Genomic DNA, 21,726 nt, shown 5'->3' with positions numbered 1-21,726 from the left:
ACATTAATGCCAGTAGATAGGGGTGGATGTAAGTATGTGTGTCTGTGTTTGTATGTTCGCCATCCTGCTGACAGCTCTGAGCGGGCTCCGAATAGAAAAGAGCCGGCGGGCAGGTCAGTGTTCGCTCAGGCTCCTGTCAATCCCTTATTTTTATTATTTCTCATCCCTCCATCTTTCGCTCTCCGTGTGGGAACTAAGGAACCAAAGTCAGGCCAGGGTTCAACAGATATAGCTGAAGGGGGTGGTATGTTAAGAAGACGGAGGAAGAGCAGGCCAATCAACTAACATTTAGCTCTTCAGGAAAATTACAACAGCGAACAAGGGAAGAAAAACATCTTTAGGTCATGGGGTGATATGACATGAGATAAAGTCATTGGAAAGCCTCAGAGGTATAAACAATATACTTACTCGGAACATCACTTATCCTTTTCTCTAAGTTACATTTTACAGTCTCCATTTTGATGTTGAAAGATATAGCCTAGGCAAACTGAATATCATTCTGTCTAAAGTGAATAATTATATGGATGGAAGGGTGATGATGGATTGTGATCAACCAAATCAATCACATCACTGAATAAAAATCTAAAACATATGATGTTCTGAAAGTTGGAGTCTCTGCTTTGCAGCTAGGAAATGTAACTATGCATAAGTTTTAGATGGAGCCTGAGGATTTCATGGAGATAAACTGTAATTAAAATGACTTTATAAGGCAGAAACTTATGAATTTATAAAGTTTATTGGTGGAGCAGCTGATAACGAAAGAGTTTAAGTAATTTCGCTTGAAAAGAGGCATCTGTTAAAAGAAAAACTGCTGGAGCAGAACCAGAGATTTCCCCTTTTTTTATCCCATGCATTTTTCTTCACAACCTGGTGCCTGCATTCCCACTATGCAACTCGACTGTCATCAGTTCAGTTGGAGATTTGGGTGTTTTCTACTAGTAGTTCCTAATGTAGCCTCGAGCAGAGGTCTGGTGTCAGCCTAGGGCTGTGCCCAAGTCAGAATTTTGTCACTCAAATCAGATTTGGCTGTTCAGTACAAAAATTTGACTATTCTTTATTTTAATATAGAATCTGACAATCAGAAAATCTCTGCCTTTTGTTTCCATTACTATCTCTATTCCCATCACATTTAGTTTTGTGGTTCTGTCATTTTAAGACCAGACTTGGTTGTAAAGTTTACAGCCTGCCACACTGTTGCTCCTGCAGTGTTCTGTGTACTGTTAGGCTGCTAAAAAAAAGTGCAATGAGGCGACTGACATTTTGTGAGTTGACTCTGGGTCTTTTCTACAAATGCAGGGACTCAACTGCAACTTTTATGGGGCAGGCCTATACCAGCCTCAGGAGTTTTTCTTGTAGGCATCACTAGAGTCAATATAGAAATATACAAATTTGCGCAGATCCCTCTGGAGCCAAAAAAGTTTTATACAACTTTTTTCACATACAGCAGTACTCCACAGGACCTGTTTACATTATATAGATCGCATATATCCATATTACTAATAGTGGATGCATTTAAATGCATGTTGATAACTATACTTGAACTTGTGGCTAAAGGACACACTGCTCTCCAAACAAGTCAAATTTTTTCATGACAACATTATTGTGAGGATTTACGTGTGAGTTGCCACTGCAGTAATGGCAGCTCAACAACATGGTTTAGTCTATATGTGCAGATATTTTACAGACACTACAGAAATAACAAACCCTATTACAATCATGTCTGTAAACATAATTTTTTGTGGCACAAAAGGACAAAACTTTTCTGTCTCACAAAAACATAAAATGTTTCTGTCATATTAAGGAATTCAGATTGAAATTTACTGTTTTTCTATTCAGCCTTTCTATCGTCGTACATTGTGCATTGTCTTCCCTCTCTGCCCAGACTCGATTCACTCCTCATGGAGACAAGACTGGTCTGACAATGGAGGAGAATGGGTTGATAGACTGCCAGCCACAATACAGACACAATGGGAGGATCCAGAGACAGAGGGAGTGTGTGTGTTTGTGGGGGGGGGGCTAGACAGAGGAAAAGAGTGTAGGGACTGTCAGTAAACTTGTTGACAACACAGCAACGTACACACATACACATCGGAGGTGGGTAGCACTGGTATGTGCATGAAGCGTGTGTGTGTTTGGGAGGAGGGGGTGTTGGGGTTGCGGACCACCGAAGCGCAAAATTGGAAACAATGTGTCGGCAAGAGTTAAAAGCAAATATTTACAGGGCTTTAATTTGCATTGGGAGCAGTGAGTTTCCGGTGTGGGTCAGTGCGTCTGCGGCAGAGCTGAGGAACACGGAGGGGCATGGGTGGTAATTAGACAGACAGTGGTAGATTAATCACAGGCTGACAGCAAAGCCTCGCAGCCACACACAAACACATTCACAAACTATACACAGCCCCATCACTTAGTCTGGCTCGTCTGGCAAAATGCTCTGGACATTTTCCTCTCACCCAAAGAGGACGAGTGTTTCCAGCTTTGACGAGCGTACCTTATTCTCTCTTATTTTCTTTTTTTTTTTTTTTAAAGGAAGCACACACACTCGTACAGACTGACTTCCCTGCTGTCGTGCTCTGCTTACCTGCTGCTCTCTCTCCCTCTGTCGCCTCTATAAATTACTAGCTCTAAATCTCCCTACCCTCCCCTAGCTTAAGGACAGCTCCTGAGTCCCCTCACCCCCTTACCCACCCCTCCCTGCGGCTCCTCCGGTGGGAGCGTCCAGGAGAGGCAGAGGACAGCGTGGTCCTGCCCCAGGGGAAAGAGCTCCTCTGTAGTAGGCTGGAGGGCACTGCCACTGCTCAATGAAACGTGAGAGGAAGGGTGGTTGGCGCGGGGAGGGGGAGGCTGTAGTTGGCTGAGAGCGCTGCCATTAAACACGTTCCATATATCATAAATATTTTACCGTCTTCTAAGTGGTTTTGACCTTGGATCAGAGTACTGTAGGTTATACCACAGTATGGGAGAGACAGGAGCAGAGTTTTAAAACTTTTAAGAGTTTCTTACAGTGGTAATTAAATTGGGTTGAAACGGGCCTTTTAAAGGTCCAGTGTACGTGATCAAAAACCTTCTTTACCTTCAGTTTTCACCTGCGAGGGACACCACACTCCTTTGTAGTCAAACACCATCAGACACTGGCTTTTACAGTACACCATTTATAAAATATCTCATGTCTACAGAGCAAGTTTTAATAAATATAATGATGTTAAAGCTGTTTTGTTAAAAAAAATGGATTTAATGTCCAGGACCTTTGAAGTAATTGGTTTGCAATGATCTCTACAAATACAGATTTAAAGGCGTGTAAGCCCTCTCCTCTAAAGTTGTGGTTAGTTTATTTTAGTGGTGTGGTCAGCAGAGACACATTAGCATTTGAAACAGTGAAATCCACTGACCACGATCATCATTAACTCATTAAGGTGTGTGGTAACTGCCAATAATCCAATGTCATGTAAATGTGGATCAGTTGGGGTAAATGGTGGGGGTAAAAGGAGGCTCACTTTTTAAACTGGGTGACTGGGACACACCAGCGTACCACTGGGGAGCATTTGGCACGAGGCAACACGGGCCACAGTCTGAGAGAAAGCCTATGCTGTGTTTGTGACACAGGGTGAGTTGGATCTAATTGTGCAAATGAACGCTGCTGAAGGGAAACTGACACTTCAAGAGCAACAGTGACAGAATGGAGGACACATAAGGACAAATAGTGGGGGGGGGGGTCAGAATACTGTCCCCCAAGCCAGGCTAAAGTATAGCTGATGAATGTCAGTCGTAGCTTACAGCCTCTCGCTTGACGAGCAGAAAGGCACTTGGATTTGTTTACAGTCAGACAGCGACTCGCGACCTGGGACAGATAAAAGCTTTCCATTAAAATATTGACATAGAGGATTAGGATGGTGAGGGAACTTGTGTAAAGTGACATAAACCTGCAATTTTCTGACTGAGATCCCATCAAGGCTCTAGAGAAAAGAGATATTAAGACATCAACAGATTAATTGAAAGTTTGAACTTGTGGCTGTATTCATTCATTTCCAATCCCTCTTCCAAAAGTTATCAGTGATGAAGGAATGCAAGAAATGGCAACACAAGTCATGTAGCATGATTATATTAAAAGAATGAATACATGAGGCTGGAGAGAGCTGCCTGTAGGAGGCCAAGGTTACTCACGGCTGGCTAGTAATATTGTACTATTAGGACTATATACTATTTGCAATGAAGTAGTGATATTATGTGAGGTCAAGAGCCAGAAAAGTAAATCTTACTTGAATATTAATATTTACTGTTATCCATTCATCTGGCAAGACTTAAAGGCCCTTAACAAACAGCGGCACAGTGGTGGGTGTTCAAACTCACACTGTGCAGCCAAATATTGTTCAAACATACAGAGCTTAATTTCAAATTCCAGTCGAGCTCCCGTGGTTTATAAAAATACCGAATATGTTAGCTTGAATTTTAAGGAAATGTGTATAAAATGGTGCACAGCGGTACACAGCCATGAAAACATGCAGGCTTAGGTGATGACACCGCAAGATACAGCAGGCCAAGATCATTTTAACAGATGTAGACTGTCAAAGTTATTAAAGTTATCACAGATACAGTGACTGCAGTGTAGTTGTACGTCCTATCTTCAGTAATAGCTGTAGCTATAGTTGTAGTTACACTGTGGAGACAAGACAAGATCCTATTGAAGACAATGAGGTTGGTTTAAAAGCAGGATAACAGGGGCCAACTGAGGACATGACACTGAGAAATGAAGTCAGCGCCATTTGACTGGTAATGACCAGCTATGAACCTTGAGTGAAAGTGATATACATAAAGATGAATGCCACAGAAAATGAGAGAGAGAGAGAGAGAGAGAGGAAGAAGGAGGGTTTGGAGAGCTGCCATCCTGATCTAGTTGTCCCTGACAGATGGCCAGTGAGACACATGAGCAGCTGATGTGTATGATTGTCTGCCTCCCAAACAAGAGGACACGTCAACAGTTGCTGCCTCCCTCTCTACCTGTCGCTGTCCTCATCCCTCCGCCCTGTCTATTTTGGTCTGATTAATTTAATTCAATGCAGAGCCCGAGTCTGTGCTGCATCCCTCTAAAGCCAAGGAGAGGACGAGGGATAAATATCAAGAGAAAGGGCACAGTGAGAATAATCCTCAGATTATAATCAGCGTTATTATTAACAAGTTGCAGCAGCTAAACACTCTCCTCTCTCCCCGAGATCTTTCTCCCTCTTTATCTCCCTCTTTATTTCTCTCTCTCCCTCCTCCCCTCCATTGGCTATTAACATGAGCGATGAATATTCATCCAGTGCTTTAATCTATAGCTGAGCTCATCTAGAAGAGCTGTGTTTGTTTTACAATGGGGGAGAGCTGGAGGAGGAAGATGTGCTCATAAATATCCTATACATGATCAGCACGATAATATGGAGTATACTGGATGCTTTTGTTTTTGTTTGTTTTTTAACCCCAGGATATGATGTGCATGATGATGTTGGCATTCTGCATGTACAGTACAACATGTTCTACATGGTGCATGTGGGGGGCTGCAAATACAGTTATTCTTCCAGTGGCCTGATCGTCACATAAAAATCACAATCAAACCCAAACGGCTGACTCATTTTAAAATGACAAATCTGTTGAAGGGTCTTAAAAATGCACTGGCTCCATTGTAAAGTGCAGAAGTGTACATGAAAGACACATTCCATACACACACACTGGATTGTCATCTATGTATTTCCGCACAATACGAATCAAATCAAAATAACAACATCCATGGACAGCTCACGCACAGTCGGCATGTGGCGGCCGTTTGAACACATCAAATTGGTGGCTACGCAAACATCTGCAGAGTCTGGCGTACACGCTCCACTGGCGAAATGTACGTTTTGCAGAACATAAATTGCAGGACGCAACAGCATTGTTGCCTTAGAGCTAGTTAGCCTTTGTATTATGATATGGGAAAACGCAATAGTGTTATTATTTGGTGTAATATAACCCTACACGGCAAACACAATATACAGGTACATGAGTAATGGGTTTGCTGGTTTTGCTGGAGTGTATCATCATACTATCGATATCACACTTGGTATCATTCTTAGTGTCTCTATATTTCTGTGTGTAGGTGGCGATGGAGGTATGGACTTCAGAAGCTGCAGGTCTGAATGACTGAATGAGGTCTGGTGGTTTGGACTGGCAGCAGCAAACAGAGAGACTGCTGCATCTCTTCAGCTACTGCAGGGCTCGCTGGCAAAAATGCGCGCCTGCAAAAAGTTTCACCATGTTCCTGCTTCCACCACTTTCCCCCAGCTCTCGCTCTCGTTTCAGCCCATTCTTTCCCCCTCTCCGTTCTTCCATCGCAGAGACTTTGTCTCTTCCCTGCTCGCCGTCTCTGCCTCTCTGCTGCGGTGCAACTCCTATAATCTATTCCCTCCTCCCCTCCTCCCCCCCCCACCCCTTTTCCTCTTTTCTTCATCCTTCCTCCTCCTCCTGCTGATACTGTACTTCAATCTGCCTGTGTGTATGAGAGTCTGAGGCATGTTTGAGGTGTCACAGCAGCGTGGTGCAGCACAGTGGGATGTCGTATTCCGCCGCCTCTCTTCCTCTATTCGTCACTCTTTCCTCTCTCTAACTCTTTATCTAAGGAATCGGGAGCCTTTGCCCCTCGGCTCCCGAGGAAATAATGAGGTGCCAGCGGAGAATGGCGGTTCCACCACTGAACGGTGACTGAAGACCAACTGAAGGGTGAGACATGAGGAGGCCTGAGAGACTTGTTCCACTTGGTGTTTTGCGGGGTGGGGGGGCAGGTCACATCCAATCCTTAGTGGCATGTTGCTGTGGGACGCCAGGGGTAAGGATGTGTATGCATGATGCTGTATTGTCACACGTGTCCCCGTTTCTCTGTGTTTGTTTCTCAGCCTGCATGTCGCTGCCACCTCTGGGATCCGCGCTGTGCACCAACTGGTGCAATTACAAGCAAAGTGTTTTCGCGTGCACGTGTGTCTGCCACTCGTTAAGCTTCTACATATGCACCCAGAGACGCAGTGTGAAAAAAAAGTAGGTTACTCTGCTTTTTTTTTTTTTTTCCTTTCATTCCCTCAGCTTCTCAGTTTTGTTGCCTCTCACTCCTCCTTTTCTTTGCTTCCTCAGTGCAGCAGCATGAAAAATGAATAAGACAGTGCAGTTTGTTTGATCCTTTCTCACAGCCCGTGCCATAATTTACAATGGGAAGGGAGGGGGGTGCGACGAGTACGACCATAAAACCACTTTTAAAAGATGACGCAAATCCAGACGTGGCGACTGCAGCCATCAAAGCCTCCACTTGGTCCTGCTTCTTTCTTTCTTTTTTTGCCTTCATTTGTAGTTGGCTTCCTTTGTTTTGCCTTCGCTTTAGCCCTCACTCCCTCTTTTCTTTGTCCCCTGGGTGCAATTTTCACTGAGATATATCCCACACTCAATACTCATCTACTTTTCTCCTAAATCTTGGCGTCTGTGTGTGTACTTTGAGTCCCTTTTAGTGTGTGGGCAGGCAGCAACAGCCCTCTGACCACAAGGAGAGGACAAATCCCCTGCTCATAAACCCATAATCTTTATAGCTCCCAACAAGAATAACTGCCCTTTCAGTCCAACAGTAGGCGCTACCATTGACTATAAAATGTGATTCCCATATTTGATTGCATTGCAGTTTAAATTGACAATTCAATTCTATAGCTAAATAATTTGATCTAAAATCTAAGCTAAATGAGCCATTCTAACCTTGGACCATATGCAGACTAAGACTGAGCAGCAACGTCTTCTTGGTACAAAACCAAAGTGTGTCCTTTTTTGAGAAGCCATTCAGAGCGGGACCACCCAGTCTAATGGACAGCAGCCACACCGACACAGTCCGAAACACCAAATGACACCACTGAATTCGGGGGAGTGATCCTGGATTATGGCTGCCGGCCGCTTTGGGGCTCTGTAATTAATTACAGCGGCCAATAATAATTAGGGCTGGGCACCAGTGAGCGGTCGCCAAACAGAATGTGGAAAACTGGCAGCTGATCTGGTGTCTGTCTACGGCCTCTGAGCCCCGTGGGCGCTGCCATGCCACGCTAGCACCTGCTCTCAAACTGCGGCAACTAACAGCTTTCAGTGTGTGTGTGTGTGTGTGTGGGTGTTGGCAATGGAGCTGGGTGACACGGGCTGTTAGGAAAAGGGAGGGAAGAGGGTGCACAGTGCGCTCTGACAGGGTGGTTGATTCAAAACAATACGCTAGCGTCAGCCGCTAGCCTCTCGGGCTTACTGAACTGTGGAACTGTGATTCATCTGCTTTATTTCACTGTAGCTGGATAGCTTTATGACTGGAACAAAGGCACTTCCTCATACACATGCAACGAGTGAACAGGTGTGTGAACAACCAGCGCATACACAAGGGCCTTAACATGGCAAACAAGTGCATAATAGCACGCAGTATGTTCAAATGCAGTGGCAACAGTTTTTTGTTCGCATGCAGCCTGCTACAATGTGATCATAATTTATTTGTTCATACACAGGTGTAAACCTGAGAATGTGCGACTAACTCAATAAACACACACATTTGTGTATATGAGCACACACAATACATTAAATATGAGCATAAAGCTGCTCATGCAGGCATACTGGGTACATATAGACATATGTGAGTACTGTAGAGGCCGAGGGTGCTGTCATGGAAACTCTGAAAGCGTTTCTGCAACCATGTTTTAAATTGTGCTCTTTGTTCATAGAGTGAGCAATTACCAATATGCTCACTCTGTTTGATGTGCATATTATTCAGATAAGAACCATTCCTTTTAGCTTAAGATGATGTGTTTCTGCAAAAAGAGTGTACATATTCTATTGTTTTATGAACCAATATATACAGAATTTGAGCATACACTGGCTTAGAAGACAATAGAATGTATTTATTTCAGTATTCCTTAGCCCCATCTGAATATCTGATGAAGTACTACTGAAGCTTACTATGGAGTTTGCACATCTGCACACACTTCTGTTTATTCTTATTATTCCATCTGTACAGCTAATTATGTGAAGAGCTAGTAATACTCACTGGCACATTTGCTTGTAACCTATAAACCTGTCACGACAAGGCTGTATTTTTTTAATGCATTCTTTTATTTATAGCGTTCATTTCACCATGCCAGGTTCCTCCAATCATTTTTTTCCAGAGGCTGATTATAATTGTTATTTTTTGAAGCTCTGCAGCTTGGCAATCACCAATCAGAATACTGATTAAAATGTTGTATTGTATGTTTTAGATTGGTATAAATAAGTAATGCCACACAGCAAGAAGAGTGAATGTATTATTAAATGTGTCAAGATAGTTGTATCCAAGTACAGTAATCCCACATCAATAATATGGCACACCTTTTGATCACATAATTAAGTGTGTCTGAAATGGCACCATCAATGAGCAGCAATCAATAACTCTTTGAACTCGTCCTTTAAGATACTTTTCTCTGCGTTACTGACCTCGACTTCGCATGTAAGGTTGTTAACTGAGTTTACGGTCATGCTTCATTGAATCTACGTCAATTAGATGTAGGTGTCAGCGGTTGCACCAGGTCTCTCACAGGGGAGTCTTATGTGTCATTTGCAGATGCTACATGGTCCAAAAAAAACATTTTATCATCACTTTGTGCTACATTAGGAAAGACAGGCTGGCTTAGCGCTCTCCTATAAATGTACCTTTCCCACCTCATGCCAAACTGAGGCAAATGCCAAAATATCCAGTGCTAATCACGCCACATTTAAACACTCTTCCCTTCTTTTCCGCCGCTCCAACTCTCTCTGTGAGATCTCCCTCACGACCCACCCGTCGGGCTGGGCTCACCAGCATCTGGCACGTTTGCTCGAAGGCACACGGAGCACTCATTTGCATATCACTCGCCTGATGTGTTCGCAGTCGCGAGGGTGCTCATTTGTTTTGCCAAATTAGGAGCTTTGTTTTTTTTTAGCTGTTTGGATTCTGTTTTTAGCTGTGGGATCCCCCCCACCACCACCTCTTTTTAGCTGTGATCCTGCTGTGGTGTACCAACTGAGAGAGAGGGAGAGAGAGAAGAGAGAGAGAGAGAGAGAGGGGCAGACCCAGAGACATTTGGAACATTTGGTTCGCTCTGTGAACGCTACTGCGCAATAATGTAAATCAGATAGTGCTTGAACAGCATGGCCTTCCTAACAAACAGTGTGTGTATGTATATCTGGGTGAGCATTTCGCCATCACCCAGCCCACTCACATATGGCTACCTTCTGCTCCAAGTAATTCAGCCAGGACTCGGCCTCGTGTTAACGTACGGCCATAAATACATTTCTGTATCGTAAACAATGCAGTAACATTCGACATGCATGGACTGGGCCATACAGCACGTATTAAAACAATCTCTGTGGATTTTTTGTAGTTAAAAGACAAATTTAATGAACGTACATAAACAAAGCCAGAGGGCAAAAGGTGGAGTGCTCCACTGAAAACAAATGGTGGACAGTGTGAGTCATGAGAGACGCAAACATTATTTCAATTAATGTTCTCAAAGTCACATGTATGCTGTTATATTGTCAGTCAGGAGTCAGGAGATACAGCAGCTACTGCCTGCACACTCATATACTGCATAGTACCTAGACATCCCATAGTATGCTACAAATGAGAACTCTGTTAAACTCAGATTACTCTGTTCAACGTCAGCATTGATTTGAAATGCTACAGAGGTAAGCCTTTAGATAAATTAATCTTTTCACTTAATGACTCTTACTTTCTTTTAAATGAAAGTGTGATTTCAGGAGAAAAGTGTCAGGCATCATCCCTAGAATCAATATGTCCTCCTGCACAGACGACAGATGTTATAATAAAACGTCACCTCCTCAACAAGAAGAATGTTTCTGTAAAAACCATCTGCAGCAGTGCTGTCTCTGCTGCTCACAGACCTTCTTCACTACCGAAATGTGAAACCAGCGCGTTGTATCCCATTCTCCTGGGTGACAATACGTCTTTGAGCGAGCTAGCTAGTGTAACATTAACGGAGATAACAGGGGGATTAGCATGATACTCGGAGAAATGATTAAAGAAGCTGAGGTTTGGAGTGCAGCTGGACACAAATGATAACTGCCGGATAGAAAGTGATTCCAGTGAAATTAAGATATTGCCTGTCACATGCAGAAAATTAACTTCAGCTGTCTCTCAGTCATTCTGTCCAAGTAACAGATAGAGTGCTGGAGTTTTGAATTAAAAACAGACAACAGGAATGTGCAGAATATTTTCTCATTCTTTGATGTCAAGCCTTTGCCTGAAGATAAAGTAATCCAACAGTAAATCCTGGTTAAGCAAAGGTTAAAGGGAAAAATCATCCAGCACTCAATTAAGACCTTAAATTCTGCAGCTCATGGTAATTAATGTATGACTAGACTTTAATTAGCAGGAAGACTGCCTCACATTAGTCACTGTCATTCAACAGCAGAAATCCATACATTTAGTGTAGGGTCTGCATGTGTGTATGTGTCAGTGTAACTTAGGACACCACAGTGCTGGGTCCCCAGAACACTCCCATGTGTGTTTTTGGAGGCCTTAGTTAAAAGGCATCATGCTTTACCAGGTCAAAGTGAGAACGTGTGTTTCTTCTTTACATGTCTAGCTCTCTCTCTCTGTGTGTGTGTGTGTGTGTGTGTGTGTGTGTGTGTGTGTGCGCGCATGGACCAGCACTGAGAATAATTAACTCCAGTGACCCAGTCACCGCAGTGACGGGGCAACCACTGTGACTGGAGCGGCTGTCAAATAGACTGGTCATCACACTCCTCAGGCAGCACCCGATGAAGAGGATCCTTCACACACACACACACAGAAAAACATACATACACATACACACAACCAGACAGGCAAGTGGCGGTACATACAGAACACACAACTGTCATATATTAATTAACACATTTAACACCTTTCTGTAGGCTTAGCAAACACAAACACACACACACACTCACACACACGCGCACATATGCTCACACACACCATGTCACACCTGTAAAATTGTCTCAGTAGTTCAGCACACAACAGCTATATATACACATGTACTTGTCTGCTTAGTACACTTGGCACACACTCATTCACACCATGCTGCAGCAACAGTACAGACGTGCTCACGCACACACACACACACACACGCACACACACACACACAGGCATATGGCAAGAAGCTGGCTGTTCGTTAGCACCCCTGACATCTCTGACAAATTGACTCCTTTATGCGAGTGGAAGTGTGCGGCAAGGGAGGGGGGGGGAGCTGTGAGAAGGTGGATCATCTCATTCACACGGTCCGAAGGAGAGCGATGTCATTCTGAGGCGCACACACACACACACACACACACATACACAGACTCCACCTGTGACATCACCGGCATGCAAAAAACCTGCTTCCGCAATGACGAGCTAAGATGGAGGAGCTGGAGAGAGAAGGAGGTGAGGAGTGAGCGCGAGAGGAGGAGGAGGAGGGAGGAAATGGTGGGCTGATGGGAGGGAGAGAGGGATGGAGGGGCAGGGGCAAATGAAGGACAGGAGACGAGGAGGAAAGATGCCAGAGAGACAGATAGAGTTTGGGGGGTGAAACGAAGCAAGGAAAGAGTGAAGTGAGAAAGTGCTGGAGAAAAAGTAAAGCTATTGAGAGGAGATTGAGATTTAAAGGGGGGGGGGGGGTCTCCATCTCAGCTCTGTATACCAAGTGCTGTTTAGTTATGAAAGAGAGTTTGCTCACCTTTTGCGAGCTGATATAAAACCTCTCTAGAGGAGCTCATAGCATGAGGTACAAGAAACTTTTCATGAGAACAAAATGTCCTTTGGGCAGTGATGTGAAGTAAATACTGTACTACAGCAGTGTTTCTTAAGAAATGCAACTTCAGAGGATTTCCATTTTACTTTCTTTTTCTTTTTTCCAGTTGGTGTACCCTTTTACTTCTCAGAGAAAATGTGCTTTTACAACCACTCTAGGGAAAAGACGATGGACATGGCAAATACACTATATTTAAGGTACATTCAGTCAAGAGCTAGGCAACTACAACACTTGGTTAAGTTTATTGTTTGTATGAAAAAAGGTCTGCTGCATGAAAGCTTGGTACATTACAAGCCCCTCCACCAACCTGTCCTCCTCACCTATCACATAGGGGGAGCTACTCCCTGCCTTGGCACGGAATGCTGGCATTAGATGATTGCAAGTTACATCATCATTCGATATAAACATAGTTACTCAGATACTCAGCATTCAATCAATAATTGATTCTACATCAAATTATGGCACCAAGAATTGGCAAATCAAGAGAGTCACAAATATTGCCACCCCTGAAGGTTTTTCATTGGCTCAATCAGAGGGAGCAGGGTTGAGTGTTGCTGGTGACAGTAACAATTCATCAGGTATGTGAGGAACATGAGTTAAACACTAGGCGCTATGTGCTTTTGGTTGCCATGCAACCGTAATCTCCCCTGAAGTAAAAAAAAAAAAAAAGTCAGGAAAATAAATCCATCCCCACAGGTATAACTACATTTCTCCGTGCAACATAATTTAAAGATCTGTTTAGCTTTAAGCATGTGCCAAAAACCCACCCTGACAGTGGAGACCAGTTGCAGATACCTGATTTTGGAATGAAAGTAGCATATCTGTTGTTCTGCTGATGATCTCATTTTCCTTTTATAATGGGCTCAGCTGTTTGCTTCCGTCTCTTTGTGCGCCTTAATCTTGGTCTTGTTTGTTAAATAAGATATTCTTTGCACCTCTGTGCTGATGACAATAAATCTGAGTGTTTAAAAAAAACAACCTGAGGAAGACAGAGATAAATGAGACAGAGGAAATGGATGAGGAATGGGACAGCCTCACAACTCTTAACTAATTCCTTTGGTGAGGGACAACACAGAGAGCATGATTCATATCCGGCATTATGAAGAGAATGATGAATCTACTGCCGTCAGCGATGTATTGTCCTCAGCTCGCCATGAAAGACTAAGAGCATTCCCTACATTCAAAATAAGCTGTAAAGTGTATCACATTAACGATTGCACATGGTTGATACCGTACTGCTGACTATGTTTCCCTTTGATTACCACAGTCTTTGCTCTGTAATTGTTTAATAGTTGGCAGATAAAAGGTGCGATCAATATGGTTTAAGACTGCTCCTGTTGCGAACCAACAGAGCACTGCACGGTAATGTCATGAGTCAGTATCTGTGCTACGCCACGCAATCATCATCAGGACCTGTCTTACATTCATTTTTTGGGACTACCTCCAGGTGTGCTTTTGCGATTCACCGTGGAGCAGAGGCAGCACTGTGTCGACGTCTGCGAGGATAACTGTCAACAGGCCAGGAATGACCCAACTTTCATATCAGGGATCATCATCGGTGATGGGACTTGGGTCTACGGCTACAACCCATGACCCGTGACATCATGCTCATCATTTTCTTTGACATTTGTATGGTTGGGTGCCATGAATATGTTCCCCAGGGTCAGATTGTCAATGCCAATTTCTATTGCACCTTTCTGAGGCGTCTGAGGGAGGACATTGGGCACAAAACGACCTCAGCTGTGGCGTGATGGCAACTGGGTGCTCCATTATGACAACACGCCTGCTTACAGCGCCATTTTGACACACTTATGGCATGGGACTTCCAGGAAATGTTCCAAAGTGTGGGAGAATCTTTGGTAGAACTGCAAAGCGTAACTTCTTTTAAGGGGATTGTTATGGGCGCAGTCTTTGAGCTTCTTAATCGCATCTCGTATTTATAAGCATTTCCTCTAATTTTTCATGATGTGTCAATGAATTAAAACACTCTTATGCAATTTTAAACTAATGACATCACAATGCACAAATAAACATAAATATCTAAGGCAAGAATCTAATTTCTCGAAATCATTCAAGGTGTGTTAACAGCTGTTCCTTGTTTGGTTTCTGGGAGAGGAAGAACTGTTACAGTAGCTTTTAGCATTTAGCATTATTCCATAATTATCACTTGTGGCTACAGTGGCTGATGTTTAGCAAAAGTCTTGCTTCAGGAATTAGCATTGTCATTAAATGCACTAAAACAGAAAACATTTTCACTTATGTTTTGTTGAAAATGCGGAGTAAGTTTAAAACCATCAGGAATGTCACTGTATGAAGTCAGATGTGAACAGTGTGAGAAGAAATACTCTAAGTAAGTTTTAATTTTGAATGTTAAAGGTGATTTCTAAATATTCAACAGAATATTACAGATGCATATCAGTCACAAAGAATTGAAAGTATACATTTCTTCTATGATAGTTTTATGCTTCAGCTGTCTCATGGCAAAAACAGACTTTTACACACATGCCTCCAGGTTATCACCTCTAACTGCCCTCTGGTACAGTAGTTTAAAGGCAGTAAAATGATGATGCAATGATGAGTAACACACTCATTTAAATTTCTCCCCTCTGTGTGCCCCCATCACACCTGTACCACTTCCAGCTCAAACAACACATCAAACATATTAAAGCAAACCCTGCTCTGAGACGCCTCCGTTTCTTTATTAAGGTTTTGATGAAGAAGCGTAGCAAGGTGAACCAGGGTACCGTTTGACATTTCCAATTTGTTTGGCTGTTCCTCCCACCCCATCCTCACCTCCTGAGGTGGCCCTGGGCTGTTTGGTAGAGGTTGGTGAGGAGCCGGTGGCTGGCTGCAAAAAGTGTTTGTTTGTGGCGGTTGCTTATTGCTGATGCTGTTTGATATCTTGGCTGGAGTCTTATCTGTCTGGTTGCTGAGGTGCTGCAGTTGCTCTGATATCTTGAAAGGCAGCTCAGTTTGGGCAGCTGTCAATGTCTGCTCCTTCCCCTCTCTCTCTCCCTATCTCTCTTGATCTCTCACACTCACTCTCTCACTCTTTTAATCATTCCGATCAAAACAAGGGTAGCAGCTATCTGACAGTAAATAATTGTAAATTTACAGCTCATACTGTTCAGGTAAAGTGAGTAAACACAAAAATGCATCTCTTAATTTCCAACAATCTAATGTTGGATTCTAGATATAAACATACAACTTAAATGTGAGACTATAAATCTAGCAAAAAAAGAAGTGTTAACATTCCTCATGTTAGTTCTTTTCCCAAAGCTGCCTGTTTACTACGTTATCTAGGCTTGACCAGCTGTTGAGATACAACCTTATCAAGATTTATCTGTTTGAGGCTTTTGTTTGTGCAGTATCAGGGGTTTTGTGACAGCTTCTGGCAAGCAGGGAGACTAAACAGCCATAGGCTCTCATAAAAGACATTTTCTATATTGAATTTTTTATTGTTTACTATATGGCTCAGGTTTTTTTGTGTCATACAGAGGATCATATTGCAGCTTACCTCCTTGAGGTCAAAGCACGCTGAAGTATTCATATAGATCTGAGACAGCAGGGAGCTAATGCTGGGCACATAGGGAAAGCATGTGGCTCACATGACCTGAAAGAGTAACACAGAGTCACATCAGCTTAGATTAGAGGCTTTCTGTTGCAGAGAGAGCTGTAGGCACCAAATTTCATAACAATACATCAAAACCAAAAATGTCACCCTCGTAGCAGTGCTGGACAAAGAGCTGGGGGAAACACCAAAGTCATTAGGATTCATCCTCTGGGGACTGTAAATACCTCTATGAAATTTCATGGCAATCCATCCAGTAGTTGCTAAGATATTTCAGTGGCAACCACAGTGGTGGACAGACTGGCCAACAGAGCCACGTGGCTAAAAACACCTCACTTCCTGTCTTCTCTCACTGGGAAGACTACACAATCTGAAAATCTCAGTATTGCAGCTCCTAGCAGCACATAAATTCATAATCAAAATAATTTATGCATGTGTCCATTATAGTCAGATAGAACATGGCTGCATCCATGTATGTTCAGTTTAACTGATGCATGCCTAAGATGCTAATAATAAAAACTGTGCAGGATTTCTTCCTCATTCAGCTTTACATTTCCTGGCTGCAGTGGCAGGCAGGGCTCTAAACAAAGCAATCAGCTCATTAAATGTTATCACAGCACCTCGAGAAAATGAGCCGTAATGCCCCCCAACATTTCTCCCCTTACTTCTTTCTTCCAACTGATCAAAAAGCGGTTATGCCACATTGCGCTCTGTAATGTTTTTTTTTTTTTTTTTTTTTTGTCTGGACTGCCTGGTATTTAAATGAACAAACGGAAAATGCAGCGCCAGACAGTGACTGAGTGCATTCTGGCTACATATGTGTGTGCGCTCACGCTGAGGTATGCCTGTGCTAAAGGGAGATGGAGAAAGCAGCAGCCAGACTGAAAGATTGACTCATCCAGATGAAGAAAGAGACGGGCAGATGCAGACTGAGTGAAAGCAGAGAGGGGGCTCCACGGACAGGGTGACTGATCAGGACACATCAATAATTATCTGTTTACTCGCTGCAGCCTCAGAATTTAATATAGCCTCTTCATCCCTCTGATAGTTAGCAATTACAGTTTATTGGATATCAGCTTGTTATTGTTTGTGTGGACGTGTGTGTATGAGATACAGAGGGAGAAATATTAAGAGAAAGGTATTTCAACTCCATGCTTGTGAGGATCCAAAATGAATTTGCACGTGCACACACACACACACACACACACAGGTTGATGTTTTTGTGTCTGTGTGTCACAGAATGTGTTCCATCAAAGCGCTTCTATAAATAGCAGCAACACCGCTCGCCAGCTACGCGGCATGATGTGTTATATAACCTCTTCAAAATGCATACTGAGACCACATCAGCATCAACAACTAGGCTGCTACCTGTTCTAATGCTGCAAGGCCCCCCGGCCCCCCCGTTTCTCTCACATGCACGAACACACAGATTACATGCTCTTCTTCATTATTCACGTGGCGTTTTGCCTTTACTGGAAAGTCTGCAGGAAAAGAGGCAGGAAAAAGATATGAAGAGCGAAATGGTAAATGTTTACTGCAATAACTCCAGCTTAGTCTTTTATTAATGACTAACTAAATAGGTTTAGTTAGCTATCAAATTATCATAATAATTTATTGTCCCTCTGTTCATTTTGTCAGTGATAACTCTCACATCAGCTATCACAGTTGACAATACCTTAAAGCAAGCTTTTTTTAACTGTCAGATTTTATAATACTGATGAGCACCAACACAACACTGCAGTTCCTCTCAGCCCCGTGGAACATTTTACCATCTTTCAGCTCACTGTTTTTTATTTCTTGGCCCACAGCTTTACTGCTTTTGATCACGCAGCGTTTCTCAGCTACAGTAGGCAGATATTTCCTGAGATACCCACTGTGCACAACCTGCTCAGCACCAAACACAGCAGGATAGCGACCGGCTGGTGAACACGGTGGAGAACTTAGCAGCTAAAGACCTAAATATTTCCTCCAGGATTTGGTGGAGACCAAAACAGAGATAAAAGAGAGTGAATACTGGACTTACATTCACCAGGTGGCCAGCCACATGACTTCCAATGAAAGCAAATGTTATCAGTGTGTGATGGATGTGTTAATAGGCAACAGTGTACCAAGTTTCAATCTTAAAGCTGACAGTGTCCCCTCAGTTGCCATAAATCAGGTACTGTTGCTTTAAGAAGAGATTTCTCTCAGAGGATGTATTCCTTTACTTTATAGATATACTGTATGGTATCCACTGCACTGCCACTATAATAAAATAAATATGATTTAGGTAGTTGCAGTTTTAATCCATATTATCCACCCTTTAAATTGTGTGACATCACTGAACTTGGTTTTAATTTAAGAAAATCCGAGCTATTATTATCTAGTCCCACTGGGAGATCATTTAATTTCTTTGAAAGAAAAACATTTTGAAAAACGTTTCAGGATTCAGTGACTTTCATTTCATGCTCTTAGTGACACAACACACAGTATGTGGATTAACTGTCCATAAAAAATTCTAGTGCACTCAGCAACCTCACAGACATGAGGTGACGTACACATACATGCTCATAACACCCCCCCACCCCATCTTTTATGACACCGCCGGCCGCTGCATGATTCCCTGCTTACTTTTAATCCAACGAGGTGTGTAATGGCTGCAGTGACGGGGGCTGTTTAAAATGACTGCTGCGGTCACGGCTCAGGAGGATACGGCTCATCTGCGGGAGATGCAGGCTTTGGCGACGGCACCGTGCCTCTTATCTCCAACCACTTAGCACTGATCTAAAACAACCTGATAGGGTGAAGCTAATTGGAGAAAATGTCACCACTGGTGCATTTAGGAGCCAAAGGGAGCTGAATTTACTGTAACTGACTAAAATGGACTTGTATTGAAAATGTGTGTTGCGATGTGACAGTATGCGCACAACATGTGTGTAACCTCGATCACTGTAGTGCAGACAGATGCTGCCATCTAACAACCCCACCCCCAATCTGTCTGACTGGATGACAAGGCCTGCTGACTCAGCACTTACACACAAACACACACCCACACACAAACAGAGGTACACATAAAGAGAGAGACTGTTAAACTGGCGGAGGGCAAACAAGAAGGGAACTGACTTACAACAAGTGTGTGAAGTGGATGGATTATTAGGAGTGTGTGTAGTCATGTGGGACAGATATGGTTAGGCAAATGCACGGGCATGTGTGTGTGTGTGTGTGTGTGTTTGTGTGTTGTGGGTTTTTGCAAGTGTAACCTTATCTTAATTGAGATTTCTTTATCAATTCTGGGTTTATCCAAAAATTAAATCACATCATTTTATTCACCCGGTGTGTTCAGTATGTGTGTGTGTGTGTGTGTGTGTGTGTGTAATGTGTATGCACATACTGCAAATTGGAAAGAAAAATAAAAGAGTGAAAAATCTGAAAATCTCTCAGGAAGGGAGTTACAAGTTTTCCAGATGTTACTCTCACTGTATCTGTCTCCTCTCAGTGTCTCATCCCCTTTAATTCCTTGAGGCTTTGTGTCCTACTTCCCTCCTTGCAGTCCACCTTGTAGTGTGTTGTAGCCTTAAATCTCCCTGTGACCTCTTTCATCATTCTCTATCCCTCTTGTCAACCCCCATGACTTGCACCTCACCCTTCTTCTATTTCCCCCCTCTCCCTCTCCTCCGCCTCTATTTCCCTGTCGCTGCAGTTCAGCGGACACACCGAGCCGGACATGCCAAACCACTGACCGCAAACGCTTCGGCTGCGCCCGGTCAGGGGGACACCGCCACACTCAAAACACGTACGGACATCTCGACCCCAATTCTCCACCTAAAAAGGACAAAACTTGGCGGCCCTGTGCTGCTGTAGCCGTGGCAACCATTCTGATGAATGCACAACAAGCCTTTAATCAGTGTCACGTTAATGATCAACAATCAATTACCCATTAAAGGCTTATAAAATATAAAATGCATGTTTTTCCTAGAGTGAAGCTTTATTTATATGAGCTATTTTCACAGAACAAACCAGATCAATTACTGTAGGTATTATACTCTACTGTAGGAATCATGAATTAAAGAGACACAAGTAAATTATTTAAATCATAAATTAAACAACATAATATTGTTGCTCAGAACTGCTCCTACTGCTGCCCCCTCTGCCTGTCATTATTAAACTAGTAGCTACTCAAACAGAGAAGACATAAAAATTCTGCTCAACTTAGCAGGCTTTTGTTGTTAAAATAAATTTGATTAGACTCAACATGAAGTCAAATAAAACAAAGCTTAACTCTGAAAATTCACCTGAGTCAAGCCGGCATCGTCAGCTGTTTTCATGATACCTACGCACAAATGCCACACGTAGATATTGAAACTTGCTCTTGAATCGCATCACACATGAATATCAACTCAAAATATATCCCAACCATCCCCCCCTCCCCATTGTTTTCATACCATTGAGATCAAATTCAGTACCGAGGGAATGCTGCATTTACAGACAACAGGGAGAAGAGAGAAGTGTGAAAAAAAAGAAAAACATGCAGGAGTGTGGACTAGATCAATAAAGACATGTGTTTATTAGATTGAGGCGAGCTGTGACAGAGCTAGGCCCGGGAGTGGAACACTAGCGTGTAATCTTGTACTGTTTTCGCTCTCCCTGCAGAGCGGCAAACTCACTCACTCACGCCTTGGGCCATAAAGAAGCACGCAATAAACAGCCGTCAATCCGGTTTGGGACTATTGACTGGGAAAGGGGAGATAACGGAGACCGGCTGATGGGAAGAAATGGAGGACCTTAGAGTGTTTTACATTCTGCAGGTGGGCTGCAGGAGTCCAACGCTGCCGTTATTAGAAGATTTAAATCCAGTTTGAGGGACTTAAGGCACAGACAGTGTGAAATCTGTAGCGATCTACTGTTAGCATACTGTATTGTGTTGTTTAATTTGACCTTTCAACATAAGTATTCCATCCCTGAGTAGCAGACAGTTTTCAACAGTATAGTTGCCCAATTAGTGCACTGCAACATTTGTTTGTTGATGTCCACCGGCCATTAGTCTCAATGCCAGTATTGATGCTTGTGATTATTCTTTAACTAAATGCACCATTGGTCTCTTTAAACACAGCCAAAGGGCCATTTGTAAAAAAAAAAAAAAGGTTTTTGGCATGCACACATCTCACATTTTATTTGTGTAATGAATATGTGGTGTATTATTCATTTGTTATGCTTGGTAACATTCCCAAAAGTAACTGAGCTGGAATGATAATAGAAGAATGTGGTGATTGAGACAAATGGAGCTCCGCTGCACAATGTACAGTAACAATACATCAGCCACAAGCAGCAGGCATGTTTTTCCAAAAAGGATTGATGGAGAAAACAGAG

The 21,726-nt window shown here is 42.9% G+C and overlaps 1 protein-coding gene across 4 annotated transcripts in view; it reads right to left on the bottom strand.

Moving 5' to 3' along the window:
- Positions 1-21,726, bottom strand: part of nlgn2a (neuroligin 2a) — a 167,072-nt gene that overhangs the window by 114,041 nt on the left and 31,305 nt on the right. For 3 of the 4 annotated variants that reach the window (XM_018703897.2, XM_018703900.2, XM_018703899.2), the window contains one exon: positions 16,327-16,422. The exons of the other annotated variant lie outside the window; for it this stretch is intronic. The gene's annotated coding sequence lies outside the window, so the exon portion shown is untranslated. The remainder of the gene's footprint in view (positions 1-16,326; positions 16,423-21,726) is intronic. 4 annotated transcript variants of the gene reach the window in all.

Source organism: Lates calcarifer, linkage group LG14, assembly GCF_001640805.2.
Source record: "Lates calcarifer isolate ASB-BC8 linkage group LG14, TLL_Latcal_v3, whole genome shotgun sequence".
Taxonomy (NCBI): domain Eukaryota; kingdom Metazoa; phylum Chordata; class Actinopteri; family Centropomidae; genus Lates; species Lates calcarifer.
Note: the sequence above shows the minus strand (reverse complement) of the source record. Positions and strands in the feature narration are given on the sequence as shown.